Below are 17,189 nucleotides of genomic sequence, written 5' to 3' on the forward strand. Positions count from 1 at the left end.
AAAAATGAGACAAAAAAATTAGTTGAAGTTGTAATAGGAAGTCTTGTTCCTAATAGTTGTTGCACACTTATGAGCTTTCAACATGAAAATTGTATTTCAGGGACGCCTCTGTGCCTCAGTCAGTAGAGCATCTGACTTCGGCTTATGTCATGATCTCATGGTTGGTGAGTTCAAGCCCTGCATCTGGCTTGCTGCTGTCAGTGTGGAGCCCACATTGGATACTCTGTCCCCCTCTGTCTGCCCCTCCCCCACTCATTCTCTCTCTCTCTCTCTCTCTCTCTCTCTCTCTCTCTCTCTCTCCCTCAAAAATAAATAAACCTTAAAAAAAAAAGAAACTATTATTTCAGGGATGGTGGGAAAATGGAGAGGTGATTCAGTGATCCCTTTGCTGTCCTGCTACTTTCTGGCTTTCATTTAGGATTTCTAGCCCTGTCTTTCTTTGTAAGAATACTGCCTGATTTAAAAGACCTTCAGAGAAACAGTAACTTCAAAGCCTAAACCCTTCCCAGGGATAAAAGAGAAAGCATTTCTGTGAGTGTCATCTATTTACAAGCATCACAGGCTCCCATTCTGTCTAGAGAGGGAACAGTATTTTGAATCATTAGGGGAAATGGAAAGATCTGAATTTAAAAGACTGAAGGATACATTGTCTAAGAGTTTGGAAATATAAGAATCATTGGCATATAACTACCGTAAGAAACTACCATAAGAAACATGGACAAGAGGAAATATTAATAGTGATGAAGATGATGATAGCCATTACTGAGTGCTACTTGGAGCAGGCACTATGCAAAGTGTGAACCAGGGAGGGTCAGAGAGAGAGTGAGACACAGAATCCAAAGCAGCCTCCAGGCTCTGAGCTGTCAGCACAGAGCAGGATGCGGGGCTTGAAATCAGGAACTGTGAGATCATGACCTGAGCTGAAGTAGGACCCTTAACCGCTTAACCAACTGAGCCACCCAGGCGCCCTTGATCTGTGTTGCACTTTGAATGGATCTTTTACCCCTGCCTGATTTTGTAACATCATCTACTGGCTATTCAGAAAATATCGGCTCGCTGAGTTATGCAGATCTCCCAAATGTTAACATCTTCCACTACGTAATATCCAAAGATCACATTTGTTATTATCACCTCTGATCTCATCAGAAAAGTTGTTAACATGTTGGGAAGATTTTAACCTCAAGATCGTGGGTACAAGTTTTTCAAAATTCTAAATTTTATAATTGGAAACAAATTTTGTCATTTATTTATTTTTAAAAGTTTATTTATTTGTTTTGAGAGAGAGAGAACAAGCCAGGGAGTGGAGGGTGGGGGGTGGAGACAGAGGACCTAAAGCAGGCTCCATGCTGACAGCAGAGAGCCCAATGTGGGGCTTAAACTGACAAGATTCTTAGGTCATGACCTGAGCCAAAGTTGGGTGCTTAACCGACTGAGCCACCCAGGCACCCCTATTTATTTATTTTAAAGTAGCAGGCTCACCTTGTTTGTTTTCTAGAAAATGCCAGCCTAATGCCCAAGTCTGAATAAAATGTTTATCTGTCAGTAGTTCTCTTATTGAAAATGGTGTTCCACAAGAAAAAGCAGCTAGTTTATTTAGCTCACAATCAATTGCTCTAGTGCTTTGTATTAGTATATATAGCAGAAGCACATTGTATGAATTTCACATTTCACCACAGATTTTTAAAGGGTCAGCATTTAATAAAAGTAATACTTGTTACTGTTTCACCAATTAAGTGCAACTGGTTGGTTTTTGTACTGCAGGTGTGTGGTAGTAGAGAATGCAGTAGCTGTTAATATAGTTTGAAGCTGTCTGAGGGGACTCCTCTTAGATTTCCTACATCCTTTTAGATTCAGTTCTTGGGATTCTGTGAATTAAACTGGCAGAAGACAGGTTAGCATGAGCAAAGACAGATTTCTTTTCTTTACGTTTATTTATTTATTTTGAGAGAGAGAGAGCGAGAGTGCTGCTCAAGCAGGGGAAAGCAGAGGAGGGGCAGAGAGAGAGGGAGAGAGAAAGAGAATCCCAAGCCGGTTCCATACTCTCAGCACAGAGACCAACTCGGGGCTCGAATTCACGAACCGCAACATCATAACCTGAGCTGAAATGAAGAGGCAGGCGCTTAACCAGCCAGGCCACCCAGGTGCCCCAAGACAGATTTTTATTCAAATAAAGATACACTGGAATTCACAAGGTGTGACTCCAAGAGGTGGCTAAAATTTGGGGAAGGAGAGAAGGAGAATGGCACAGAAAACAATTGATTTCTAGGGGTACCTGGCTGGCTCAGTTGGTGGAGTGTGTGACCCTTGATCTCTGGGTTGCTAGTTCAAGTCCCTAGTTGGGTGTAGAGATTACTTAAAAATAGTCTTTTATTTAAAAAAAGAAAAGAAAAGAATTGACTTCTTAATAAGGGGGAGGAGAGAAAGGGCACTTATGGGAAAACAAATGATCTGTTGGAAAGACAAGTGGTCCTTTAGGCTGCTTAGGTGTACGTATCTCATCTCTAGTGATAAGAGTCAATCTTCTCTGGTTGCTCCAGGGGAGGGGTTTATGACAGTTGAGTTCTTTTTGAGAGGCTCTACTTTTAGGCAGATAAGGGATTTCAGGAATTCACATGCCTTCTGCTCACAATAATTATTATGCTACAGTGGCATATTCTGGACCCATTCAGCGCCAGTGTGCTGATTACTGCCAGGACACCAGCAGTTTCACCCACCCTTGTTTTTGTATCATTGGTGCAAATGCCAACATGGTAAAAAGGACAAATAACATTTTACTGTGATTATGAAAGTAGTTTTGCCTTCTCTACCCCCTTAAAAGGTTTTGGGACCCCCCTGAGGTCATGGACCACACTTTGAAAGCCACTAAGTGAGGGTATCTTAGAGAATCAGAGGGGAAACCAGGGCCTGAGAAACAGATTCCTCCAGGTAGGTGGTTAGGAAGAGGGGAGAGGGGGGCTGCAAGTCTTAGAGAAGTGGAGAAAAGCGCCTTCCTTTTTGGCACCAGCATGGGGAGACAGCAAGACTCCAGAAAGGAATGGCTGTTTGGTGCACCTTGGCAGACAAATTATAGGAAACCTTGGCAAGAGATTCCTTTGCTTCCAGAATGGTGTAGGCACTTCAGAGTGCTGAGGGATGAGGAGAGTACATATCCCAGCTGTCACCTGTGTGAACTGCTCAAAAGGAGAACACATAAAGAAAAAAAAAAAAAAAAAGGAAACACATATATAAAGCACACCCTGGGGCCTGAGCACTTCATGAGATTCTTGGTACAACCCCATGATGAACAAGGGAGAGCTCCAGGATGACCATTCTGGCTGAATGGGGGCCAGATCAGATATCAAGCAGTAATAAATATTTGTAAAATATTACTTTTCACAACTCACTTTGTAGGCCTATGTTTACTGACTCTAAGTGTATCATCTTGTTTAATACTTGACAACCTTATAAGATAGATATGATTTTTTTTCATTATTAAAAAATTTTTATTTGAGAGAGAGAGAACATGAGTCGGGGAGAGGGGCAGAGAGAGAGGGAGAGAAAATCTTAAGCAGGCTCCAGGCTTGGCGTGGAGACTGATGTGGGGCTCAGTGACCTGGGATCATGAGCCAAAATCAAGAGTTGGACTCTCAACCAACTGAGCCACCCAGATGCCCCGGTAGATATTATTACTATCATCATTCCCATTTTTTAAAATGTTTATTTATTTTTGATAGAGAGTGCAAGCAGGGGAGGGGCAGAGAGAGAGGGGGCAGAGGATCTGAAGCAGGCTCTGCATGACAGCTGTGAGCCCAATGTGGAGCTCGAACTCTCATACCACGAGATAGTGACCTAAGCCAAATGCTCAACTGACTGAGCCACTCAGATGCCCCTCATAATTCCCATTTTATAGATGGGGAAACTGAGAGAATAGATGATTTACTTCATGCATGGCTTGTAAATGACAGCACCAGCATTTGAATTATTTATTTGAAAATTGGTGCTCTTAGCACACTCTTTCTGATGATTAATATAGATAATTTCCAGGGCACCTGGGTGGTTCGGTCAGTTAAGCATCCTGCTTCAGCTCAGGTCATGATCGCATGGTTGGTGAGTTCAAGCCCGGCGTGGGACTCTGTGCTGACAGCTGGGAGCCTGGAGCCTGCTTCTGAGTCTGTGACTCCCTCTTTCTCTGCCCTTCCCCCCTCTCATGCTCTGTCTCTAAATAAATAAATAAATAAATAAATAAATAAATAAATAAATAAATAAATAAAATTTCCCTGTTTTCACTGTCTCCATTCATCTATTAACTTCCCCAGCCATGGGATCAGGGAAAGAGAAAATAAGGTGTTTCGTTGGCTTATATTTGTCCAGTTGTTTGCGCTATTTGCAGTTGTTTGTGGGCTATTATAATGCTGGCAAGAAATGACCTAGCATATCTTGGATTCCTTAGTCTAAAATGATCCCTAGAAGGAAGGGATGGTAAATGTTGAATGAAGATGGTAAGCGCTGGTACACTTGTGGTGGGTCTGCCCAGGAAGCCCACAGAACTCATTTCCCTACTTTCTCAGCCTCACACCTGAAAGGAAGGCCAATGATTGAGATATGGAGGCTTGGAAAGCTCTAAGGAAGGGCCAATCAGACCCCATGAACATAGGGTCAGGGATGCAGCCCCATGAAATGAAGTGAATGTGCTTTAATTAGAAAAACACAGTATTCCTGACTGGCATACTCCAGGGATCCCAAGGCACTCCAGAACATGAATAATTAGTGATTCTAAAACATGTCTACAAATCAAATTCTTTGCCACGCTTCCCATTAAGAGCTAGGGTTTTTTTTTTTTAATATTTATTTATTTTTGACAGAGAAGAGAGACAGAGCATGAGTGGGGGAGGGGCAGAGAGAGACGGAGACACAGAATCCGAAGCAGGCTCCAGGCTCTGAGCTGTCAGCATAGAGCCCGACATGGGGCTCGAACCCACAGACTGTAAGATCATGACCTGAGCTGAAGTCAGACGCTCAACCAACTAAGCCACCCAGGCGCCCCAAGAGCTGGGTTTTAATCCCTCTTCTCTGCAATATAGGCTGGACTTAGCCATTGACTTCTGGGGAATTGAGTATGGCAGACTGATGGCTAAGTTAAAAAAATGCAGTTCAGCTTCTGCCTGGTTCTTTCTAGCTACGCTCACTCTCGAAACTCAGCTGCCATGCTTTGGAATGCCCAGCCGATGCGAAGAGCCATACATAGACATACACACACATACAGCTTTGCTGAGGTCCCAGCTGGCAGCCATAGGGAGGAAGTCTTTGAGAAGCCTACAGCTCTAGTCACCATTTGGCTCCACCTGCATGGGAGAACCTAAATGAGTACCTCCTCATTGAGCCCAGCCAACTCCCAGAACCATGAGAGATCATAAAAATGTGATTGTTGCTGTTTTACATCATACATTTTGGGGGTGTTTTGGTTAGCAGCAATAGGAAACTAAAGACATTTTTCTTGATGATGCTTTCTTGCAATTGCCATTCATCGATGTAATAATATCTATTTTAATTAATTAATTTAAAGTTTATATATTTATTTTGAGAGAGAGAGATAGCATGAGTTGAGGAGAGGCAGAGAGAGAGGGAGAGAGAGAGACAATCCCAAGCAGGCTCTGCACTGTCAGCACAGAGCCTGACTTGGGGCTCCAACCCAGGAACCGTGAGATCATGACCCAAACCGAAATCAAGAGTTGGACACTTGACCAACTGAGCCACCTGGGTGCCCCAATTTAATAAATACAAATATCTTTTTAATTTTTTAAAGTGTATTTATTTACTTTGAGAGAGAGAGAGAGAGCACATGGAGTGCTCTCAAAGTATTTATTTACTTTGAGAAGGACAGAGAGCGAGGGAGAGAGACTTTAAAGCAGGCTCTGATCATGACCTAAGTGGAAATCAAGAGTTGGATGCTTAACCAACTGAGCCACCCAGGTGCCCCAATATATATTTTTAAAGTTTATTTATTCATTTTGAGAGAGAGAGAGAGAGAGCTCATGCATGTGCACATACACGTGAGCAGAGGGAGAGGCAGAGAGAAAGGGGGAGAGAGAATCCTAAGCCAGTTCTGCACTATCAGCACAGAGCCTGATGTGGGACTCAAACTCATGAACTGTGAGATCATGACCTGAGCCAAAATCAAGAGTCAGACGCTTAACTGACTGAGCCACCCAGGTGCCCATTTTTTTTTTTAAATTTTTTTTTTTAACGTTTTTATTTATTTTTGAGACAGAGAGAGACAGAGCATGAACAGGGGAGGGGCAGAGAGAGAGGGAGACACAGAATCGGAAGCAGGCTCCAGGCTCTGAGCCATCAGCCCAGAGCCTGACGCGGGGCTCAAACTCACAGACTGTGAGATCGTGACCTGAGCCGAAGTCGGACGCTTAACCGACTGAGCCACCCAGGCGCCCCCCCAGGTGCCCCATTTAAGAAATGTTTATAGAGTGCCTTCTCTGTGCCTTGCCAGTCCTACTTGTTCCTCTTCTCTTCCCTAATGCCTGTGATTTTGTTCTGAGGCTCAAGAACAGAGTTGAGCCACCCTGGAAAACAAATGCTCCAGTCCCTATGGTGTCCCCAGACAATTATTCAGGAGCTCAGGGGTGAGTCTCTCACACCCTTGGGCGAGTCATTTCTGGGGCTGCCAAGGCATTGTGCCACCCCCGTGATGGTGTGTCTCCAGCCAAGGAAGCAATCTGATTGAGAGCCTGACCCGGGCTAGTTGAAATGGTTGCAGGCCTGGGCTAGTTGAAAAGGTGTGCCAAAAGGGTGGAAACCAGGCTCTTTATGGCTTGTTGTGTCTACAGGGGCTGCTATAGGAAGTGGGAAAAGAATAGACACTGCAGAGAAGGAAGAGGAGTAGGAGAATGCATGGCAACAGGAAAAGGAAGGAAAAGAGGAAGAAGACGACTACAGGATGAGGAAGAGGAGAAAAAGAAGGGGTTATGCGATAGCAAAAGGAGATAGCCAGAAAGAGAACTGCCATATATGAAAACATGCAAACATTGGAAGAGAAGCTCCTAGTAAATGAAAAGAACTAATCATATATATGGAGCACTTGCCATGTGCCAGGCATTGCTCTAACTGCGTTGTCCTCCCCTCCCCCACCTGCTTCAAATACGATTTCATTTCATCTATTCCACATCCCTAAGAAGCAGGTACTATTATTGTCTGCACCTCATTTTGCAGGTGGGGAAACTCAGAGACAGAGAAGTTAAGTAATTTGCCTGAAGGGCTGGTGTAGTTGGGCATCAACCCCAAGCAGTCTGGTTCCAGAATCTGTGCTCTTAACCACTAAACAATAGTGTTTCTCATGATATACAATATTTTGAGGCTCACCCCTCTGAACATAGAGGCATATTTGTTCTTTCACAAAATAATGAGGATAGAGGGGCACCTTGTGGCTCAGTTGGTTAAGTGTCTGACTCTTGGTTTCAGCTCAGGTCATGATCTCATGGTTCTGGGCTCAAGCCCCGCATTGGACTCCACATTGTCAGTACAGAGCCTGCTTGGGATTCTCTCTCTCTCTGCCCCTCCCGTGCTCTCTCTCTCAAAATAATAACTAAATAAACATTTTTATAAAACGATGAGATTAGAAGAAAAATAAAGGAAGGTGAAAGTAGGCAAAGACAAGGTGAGGACAAAAGAAACAAGAACATAAAATCAGAGATAAGAGAAAAAAAAGTTGTAGGACAGAATGTAATATGTGATCCTATTTAAACTTTAAGAAATAGAACATAAGCATGCACACAAATACACACACACATATCTTTAGAAGGAAAAAGGGCTTTTTCAGACTCCCTAGTTTCTTGAACTGATTAGTTTTTGTCACCTTTATTTTTCAGAATATTATTTATACCAAGGGTGGTGAGAAAGCTGTTCCTTGGGAAAGAAAAAAAAATCCTACATTCCCTAATCCAAAATCTAACAGATTTGGAGGATATTGTGAGTCTCTACAGTACGTCAGGAGGCTTTGAGGGAACTTCCTCCCTCTGACTCTTCAGCGTTTATATAGACTCAGCACTTCATATGCACTCAGAAATGCAGGATATCCTGACTTAAATAATAAAGGCAGCAGTGTGAGACCTCCAGATGAGGGTTCAAACTGTTTTTATTGTTTGTTTGTTTCCTGAGTTAATAACGCTGTTCAAAAAGAAGATCCAGGCTGGAATTCTCTGCTGCCCTCAAAAGATAGATCTAAAAAAGTTGGGCTGATGGGTGGACAGCGGTCCAGTCAGTAGTTCTTTGAGCTTGGAGCAAAAGGGTGTGGCTTGTCACCATGGCTCAGTGGATTCCATGGATAGATGTGTGATTTTGTTACCTTTTATAGTGGGGCTTTGTCCAGCAGCCTCCAGGATCTGAGGTGGGGCAAGAGCTAGTTCCTTCTACTGAGCTTTCCTCCTTCATCCCAGCTGCCTTGTTGTGAGTTACAAGTGTGTGATCCCTACCACTTGGATGCCAGTCACTACTCTCTACAGATGCAAAGTTGGCTACTGCTGGGTCCTGGCTTGTATTCATTGGCAGCTGGGAGACAGAGCGTGAGCCTCTTCCCCTGATGGTAACCCTTAAGTCAACAGGGTTCCCAGGGACCAGTGAGCACATTTAAATAATAAAAATAATTGTTATCATTATATAAATAACCAGTGATAAAACATACTGGGAAAAAAAAAAAAAATGATGCCTTAGAAACGAGAAGATACATTTAAAAGGGCTCAACAGGGGCGCCTGGGTGGCGCAGTCGGTTAAGCGTCCGACTTCAGCCAGGTCACGATCTCGCGGTCTGTGAGTTCAAGCCCCGCGTCAGGCTCTGGGCTGATGGCTCGGAGCCTGGAGCCTGTTTCCGATTCTGTGTCTCCCTCTCTCTCTGCCCCTCCCCTGTTCATGCTCTGTCTCTCTCTGTCCCAAAAATAAATAAAAAACGTTGAAAAAAAAAAAATTTAAAAGGGCTCAACAAAATGGGAAAATTTCCCCATAATCCCAGTCCCATGTCTAAATTCTCTCAGCCTGTCAGTGGGTAGCTGGACGGCAGATGGAAGAATTAGAAGATGCTAGAGTCATTTTGGGACCTAACTGTCCTTTGTCTGAGAAACAGAAGTCCAGAAGAATGTTCTCACTTGGTTACCCCATGCCTTGAAAACATATAAACATCAACACTAAAGAGTGCATGTATTGGGATGTGTGTATTGTGGTTTATAAAGCACCGTGGAAACATTCTCATTTCCAGGCATGAGGATTATGGTGATTTACTCAAATACAGAAGTTAGTAGAAGGGCTTACTGCACCAATGTTTCTTGTTGGGGGTTCAGTAGCATGGATGACTAATAGGGACTCAAAAGCTGTCACCAAAAGGCAAAATTTTATTAAACACAATTCCAACTCTGAGATTCTTGATTTTCAACATTAGGAAGACCAATTATGTTTTAAAGTGGTGAGTAAGGTAGCCTGTTAAATGCACCAAAAAAAGTTTTTCTTCATCACTATTTTAAATGATAAACTTTATGCTCATGTAAGAAAATTCAACAATTGGGGCACCTGGGTGGCTTAGTCATTTAAGTGATCAACTCTTGGTTTTGGCTCAGGTCATGATCTCATGGTTCGTGAGATCAAGCCCCCTGTCAGTCCACACTGATAGGATGGAGCCTGCTTGGGATTCTCTCTCTATCCCTTTCTCTCTGCCACTCCCCTGTGCACTCTCTCTCTCTCTCTCAAAATAAATAAACTTAAAAAAAAAAAAGAAAAATTTCAACTTTTATAAAGAAGGATATAAAGTGATTCCTTGATCCCAGCCCTTAAACACCATTAATAGTTTCTTGAATATTATTCTACAAAATTCCTATGCTTATATAAAAGCACACACACACACTTCAACAAATATAAAAACCGTGTACAAATAAATATATTTATATATGTATAAACTATTTACAAAATCATAATTAGCATAGTATGCATTCTATTCTGTAATTTTTTCTTTCTTTTTTTTTTTAAACGTTTATTTATTTTTGAGACAGAGAGAGACAGAGCATGAACGGGGGAGGGTCAGAGAGAGGGAGACACAGAATCTGAAACAGGCTCTAGGCTCCGAGCTGTCAGCACAGAGCCCGACGCAGGGCTCAAACTCAAGAGCTGTGAGGTCATGACCTGAGCCAAAGTCGGACACTTAACCGACTGAGCCACCCAGGAGCCCCTATTCTGTAATTTTTTTAAGTTTATTTATTAACTTTGAGAAAGAGCAAGTGAGGGATAGAGAGAGAGAACCCCAGCCAGGCTCCACAGTGTTGGCACTGTCAGTGCAGAGCCTTAAGTGGGGCTTGAACCCATGAATATTAAGATCGTGACCTGGGCTAAAATCAAGAGCCAGACACTTAACCGACTGAGCCACCCTAATTTTAGGTGCCTCTAATTTTTTTTTTTACAACTAAGTGTATGTTGGGCATTTTCACACATTAGTACAATTGATCTGCTGCATTATAAAAAATATAAAAAAATTGTTTCATAGTGGGGCTCCTGGGTGGCTCAGTCAGTTAAATGGTTAAGTGTCTGACTTTGGCTCAGGTCGTGATCTTGCAGATTGTGAGTTTGAGCCCCGCATCAGGCTCTCTGCTGTCAACACAGAGCCTGCTTCAGATCCTCTCTCTCCCTGTGTCTCTGCCTCTGCCCCGCTCTCTCTCTCAAAAATAAACATTAAAGAAATCATTTCATATTAATCCAATGTTCGTATTACTGTGTTTTAACCAGAGCCTTAGCAATGGGCATTTATGTTGCTCACAGTTTTGTTTTGTTTTTTAAATAGGTATCACTTAATTGGCCTCCAATATGTTGCACCAATTTACACAAAAATTGGCATATATGTGTGCCTGTTTCTGAACACCTATTGTCACTGAGGATTACCAAAACATATCTAAATAGATTTTAGAATTATCTAAGTCAGTCCTTTGTGGTAGCAATGTAAATGCAGTGGAAATGCATGAAATCAGCACATTTGCCTGAGTAAACAAGCTAGAGATTCTAGGTCAGTATAAGAGTAAGTTATAGGAGAGTCACTGATTTGTTTTTATTGTTGTTGTTATTGTTTGTTTCTTTTTTTAAAGTTTATTTATTTTGAGAGGGGGGGGGCAGAGAGAGAGGGAAGAGAATCCCAAGCAGGCTCTGTGCTGACAGCACAGACCCTGAGGCGGGGCTCAAACCCACAAACTCTGACATCGTGACCTGAGCCAAAATCAACAGTGAGATGCTGAACCCACTGAGCCACCCAGGCACCCCAGGGAGTCACTGATTTGTGATTCTCTGCTTTATTTTCCTAAGATTTGGGACTTGGAAAGCCTTTTCTCATTACAGTTCTCCAAGTGTTGAACAGGTGTATAGGCTCCATAGACTGTGCTATGCCTGTGTTTTCAGCTTCCAGGATACTTGTAGTTAACATCCCAAAAATATAAGGCTGTGCTGGTAGTTTGAGATTCTAATCAATGTTTAACTATGTTTTTGTTTTTTTGAAAATACATTCAGACACCGAATTTGGGAGGCCAGAAACACATTTCCTCTCTACTGTAGCGATGTGGGGTGTAATCACCAGTGACACGGGGCATACCCGCCATGTCTTCCCCAGAGTTTTGGGTCTTGGCAAGAGGCCACTCCACCTTACATACTACCCTTGCCTGAATGAAAGACAAGCCAAGAAGCACAACTACTAAATGGAAGAAGGGGATGAGGAGTGGAAGATGGTAGATAAAAATCCCCCTTGGTTATGGAGGAAAGGCAGAGGGTTTCATTTTCCTTGTTGCAGGCAAAGGTGGCAGGGAGCCCTAGGAACAGGCTCAAAATAGTGATCCTGGCAGGGCATACCAGACTTCTGAGATTGATTATGAAAGCTTCCAGCTTATGAAGTCTCCAATGTCTTTTTTCAGCTAGCAACTGGAATGCCAAAGGCAAGGCATTTTTCAGTAACTTGATACACTTCCTATCAACTAGCAGCTCCTTCAGATTTCTTGAGTAAGGAAGCAAAGAGTTCTCTCCTATGTTGAGGGAGAGGAACTTGTTTCCCGGAAATAGCTCTGTCATATTTCACCAGAAATACCAGCATAGCCTCACTGGTTATATTTCATAGGGCTGTGATGATGTTCTACATTCTCAGCGGGAAAGGAAAAGTAAACACAAATCTGCTTTAGCATTCTAGATGCCTGGGTGTACAAAGCATAGTGTACTTACTCTCATCTCCATATGTACCACAGTATTTGTTTCCAGCACTGAGAAACAGCATTCAATGAACCCAGAAACTCTTGGGTTTTGTACAACAATTATTGTTCTTTTTATAAATCCTACTTTAAAATGTCTGACTATCGACTGGTTTTCAAAATTTAAAATCACAACTATTTGTTGCAGGTTTAAAGAAAAATAATTTTTTTAACACGTATTCATTTTTTGATAGAGACAGAGTGTGAACTGGGGAGGGGCAGAGAAAGAGGGAGACACAGAATCTGAAGCAGGCTCCAGGCTCTGAACTGACAGCACAGAGCCTGACATGGGGCTCGAACTCACAGACTGTGAGATCATGACCTGAGCTGAAGCCGGACGCTTAACCAACTGAGCCACCCAGGTGCCCCTATTTGTTGCAGGCTTAAAAAAAAATAAATTAAAGCCAAGTATTAAAGAAATTCAGACAATTATCAGATATTTGCCCCCTCTCTCCCAAATGTCAGGCCTAGCTGATTTTAATACTGAGTTCTGTTTTTTTAAAAAATTTTTTAATGTCTATTTATTTTTGAGACAGAGAGAGAGAGGCAGAGTTCAATTGGGGGAGGGGCAGAGACACACACACACACACACACACACACAATCTGAAGCAGGCTCCAGGTTCTGAGCTTGTCAGCATAGAGCACAGGGCTCAAACTCGTGAACCAGGAGGTCATGACCTGAGCTGAAGTCTGATGCTTAACCAACTGAGCCACCCAGGCACCCCTGCTACTGAGTTCTTTAAGGCACACTTAACATCTATTTTATGCAAATTGTTCTAGAAAATAAAAAAAATTCAGAAATGGTCAGCTCAATTTTAAAGACTAAGATCTTTTTAAAAAATTTGTTCACTCATGTGTATTTACTTTTTTAAAATTGAGGATTAACTGACATATAACATTATATTTGTTTCAGGTGTACAACATAATGATTGATGTTTGTGTGTATTGTGAAATGATCACCACAATAAGTCTAGTTAATATCTGTCACCATACATAGTTACAGTGTTTTTTTTTTCTTGTGAGGAAGACTCTTGGGGCGCTTGGTTGGTTCAGTCAGTAGAGCATTAGACTCTTGATCTGAGGGTCTTGAGTTCAAGCACTATGTTGAGCGCAGAGCCTACTTACAATAAATAAGTAAATAAGAAGGCTAAAAATTTATTTTTAAATGTTTTTAATGTTTTTATTTTTGAGAGAGAGACAGAGAGAGAGACAGAGACAGAGTGCAAGTGGGAAAGGGGCAGAGAGAGAGGGAGACAGAATCCGAAGCAGTCTCCAGGATCTGGGCTGTCAGCTCAGAGCCTGTTGTGGGGCTCGAACTCACAAACTGAGAGATCATAAAGTCAGACACTTAACTGAGCCACCCAGGCACCCCCAAGAAGACTAAAATCTTGATTAAAAAACCAGATAAGGGGGCACCTGGGTGGCTCAGTGGGTTGAGCGTCCGACTTCAGCTCAGGTCATGATCTTGTTGTCTGTGAGTTCGAACCCCGCATCGGGCTCTGTGCTGACAGCTCAGAGCCTGGAGCCTGCTTCAGATTCTGTGTCTCCCTCTCTCTCTGCCCCTCCCCCACTCCTGCTCTGTCTCTCTCTCTCTGTCAAAAATAAATAAACATTTAAAAAAAATTTTTTTAAAAACCCAGATAAGGACAATACATGAAAATTATTGGCTCTAAATCCAACAAGGTATTATGAAAAGTCATACATCAAAATCTAGTAGTATCCTAGAAAACCCAAATTAATTCAAAAAATAGAAAATATACCAATGTAATCTACCACATTAAGGAACTTAAAGAGAAAAAATTATTATCTCAATTGATTGTGGAAAAAAATTGGATAAATATTAGTGCCTATTTATGATTCTTTTAATTAAAAAAATTGCTTTTTAAGTTTATTTATTTACTTTGAGAGAAAAGGAGAGCACACACAAATGGCAGAGGGGCAGAGAGAAGGAGAGACAGAATCCCAAGCAGGCTCCACGCCATCAGCTCAGAGCCCGATTTGGGGCTCAAACTCACAAACCATGAGATCATGACCTGTGCCTAGATCAAGAGTCAGAAGCTTAACCGATTATGCTACCCAGGCCCCCCTAAAGCAGGAACTCTTAGCATATTTTGAATAGAATAAAGCTTACTTAATCTGATAAAGATTTTATACCAACTTTAGACACATCTCTTAAGGATTGGAAACAAATCTTTATAATTTAACATAATGCTTGTAGGGGAGGAAAAATAATTTTCCCTCTACCTTTCTGAGTTCTTAGCTGAGACCTCATAATAAAAACACAGATTAACACCACGAAAGACAAACAGAAATTTATTAGAATGTGTACCTCACATATACATGGGAGATACCCAGGGAAAAATGAGAAACTCCCTGATGCCTCTTAGAATTCAGGATTAAGTACCAGTTTAATAGGGAAAGAGGAGCGGGGGGTGCATATAGGCCTCTTAGGGGAAAGTAAATGATTTGTAGGAAAGATGAATGGGCATTTAGAAGACTAGATTATATATATAATAGCTTGTGACACAGTCTTTCTGGGTGTGTGTGTGCTGTTTTTAAAGTGTTTATTTTTGAGAGAAAGAGTGTGAGTGGGGGAGGGTCAGAGAGAGAGAGAGACACGAGGGTTGGGTGGGGTGGTGGTGGGGACAGAGGATCCAAAGTAGGCTCTGTCATGACAGCAGAGAGGCTGAAGTGGGGCTTGAACTCACAAACTGCAAGATGATGACCTGAACCAACGTCAGCTCAACTGAGCCACCCAGGTGGCCCTCTGGGTGTGGTTTTGACTTCTAGTCTTCTCTCCTGTGATAAGAGTCAGTCTTCCCTGTTGATGAAACTCTCAGGGGAGGGGATTTATGACAGCTGAGTTCCTTTTGGAGGCTCTGTCTTAGGCAGATAAGGGGAGTTCAGAGGAAGCCTCTCTCTGCATTTGCTGTTTTTCAAGAGCCTACAGCTTAAAATAACTGATTACTAAAGTGGCATATTTTGGGCTGGCATGTCCTGAACTCCTACAGTCATATTTTGGAGTGGCATTATTCTGCCACTCTTTATGCTATAAGGAAGAAAAAAGTTACAGTAGTTTATTTTAGCAGGTTCCACACATAATAAAAGTTCCTTGATGATGATTTGCAAAATGCTGAATATATGAAAAAGGAAAAAAATGTAGACTTCTGCTATATTTTTGGTTATCCAATTTACAACTGCTTTTCCTATGTGGGAGAAATCCTTTATTGTATACCATGTAGGTGAGATGCAATGCTCTGCTTTCTACAGTAAAGTTTACATGGAGACATCTTCTCTCTTCTTGAACTGTGGCATTTCAGCAGCCAGAGTGAGGTACTTGGCTTAGCTAAAGAGATGTTCCTGCTGGGACTCGACTCTAGACAGATGGCCTCTGACGTTTTGAGTGCACTAGCTGTGGTAGAATTCAATGGAGGCAGTGTCCTGCAGCTCCCTCCCCCTCTTTTTTCCCCTCCCCCTCTTTCTCCTTCTTCTTCTTATAATCTCTACACCCAATGTGGGGCTCAAAATTACGACTTGACCTGAGATCAAGAGTTGCATGCTCTACTGGCTGAGCCAGCCAGCTGCCCTGTAGCTTCCCACTTCTTGGTCTTCCAGAGCTGCCTTGACTCTCACATTTCTTCTAAGTTTGGTGTTCCTTTCCCATTGACTTGTTGAACCCATAAGAACTTTTAATAAATTCTCATTTTTCTTTTCATTAAAAGAAACCAAGATAGTTTTGTGTTGTATGCAGCTAAGAACCTTGACAGATACACCTTGCTGTCTACCACTTAGAAGCAATTCTACTAATATTATATTTTATTTCTTTTTTTTTTTTAATATTTTATTTATTTTTGAGAGAGAGCGCGAGTGGGGGAGGTGCAGATAGAGAGGGGACAGAAGATCACAAGTGGGATCAACATTGACAGCAGAGAGCCCGATGCAGGATTCAAAATCACAAACCGTGAGATCATGACTTGAGCCAAAGTCTGCCGCTTAACTGACTGCACCACCCAGGAGCCCCTATTATATTCAATTTCTTTCCAGATCTTTGCTTTGTATTTTTTATAGTATTAAGGTCAAACTCTATACATTTTTGTATTTATTTATCTAGCTTAACATTCACAAATACATTATTTTAATCTGTAAATAAATTTGAAAGTTGATGTAATTATTCTATAGTATTTATATCATAATTTCCTCATGCATGATCCTACTGGAAATTTGTTCCAAAATTTTTCGGTTATTATAAATAATTCTTCAAATAAATCATTGTTTGTTTTTCTCAGTTGTTTTTAATATTTCTTTATGATAAATTTCCAAGAGTAGAATTATTATACCCAAGAGTAGGAGTCCTAATATTAAGCTTATGTCCAATAAATACAAAAATGCACAAGTACAGAGAATGGAGAAAAGACACCGGCCATTATAATCATCAAAAAATTTACTGAGCACCAACTAGATCTATGACCACATTGGTCTCTTAATGATAACCCTTGCCTTTACAATTGAGTCAAACATTTTCTAACCATCTAACTTGTAGACAAGATCTACTAACAAATAACCTACAAAAACGAAGAGAGTGCAGTGTGTAAACACGACACTGCATTAGAATGTGCTGTGATAGAAGACAGAATATTAGCTCTAGAAAGAACTGTAATAACTTTGTGGTATAAATAAATTAAAGTAAAGAAACAGAATTTATGTTTTTCAAGCTGTATAATTATAAAGGTTTGGACAAATAGATAAATGAACCTAAATAATTTAGGTCAAGATAAACTTAAAAAAAATTTTTTTTTCTGGCTACAGATATATTCAACACAAACAGTCCTCTCCAAACTAGGTTGGCTGTCCAGTACAGGGTTAATATATAAAATATATAAAGAATTTATACAACTTAGCACCAATACCCAAATAATCCAATTAAAAAAGGGCAGAGAATATGAATAGACA

At 41.5% G+C, this 17,189-nt stretch overlaps 1 long non-coding RNA gene across 3 annotated transcripts in view; it reads left to right on the top strand.

Annotated features, from left to right (window-relative positions):
* The window catches only part of LOC128772999 (uncharacterized), a 74,805-nt gene that overhangs the window by 33,503 nt on the left and 24,113 nt on the right, over positions 1-17,189 (top strand). The window contains exon 2 of one of the 3 annotated variants that reach the window (XR_008417168.1): positions 101-164. The exons of the other annotated variants lie outside the window; for them this stretch is intronic. This is a non-coding gene — a long non-coding RNA (uncharacterized LOC128772999). The remainder of the gene's footprint in view (positions 1-100; positions 165-17,189) is intronic. 3 annotated transcript variants of the gene reach the window in all.

Source organism: Panthera pardus, unplaced genomic scaffold (assembly GCF_024362965.1).
Source record: "Panthera pardus isolate Hobbes unplaced genomic scaffold, ASM2436296v1 HiC_scaffold_24, whole genome shotgun sequence".
Taxonomy (NCBI): Eukaryota; Metazoa; Chordata; class Mammalia; order Carnivora; family Felidae; genus Panthera; species Panthera pardus.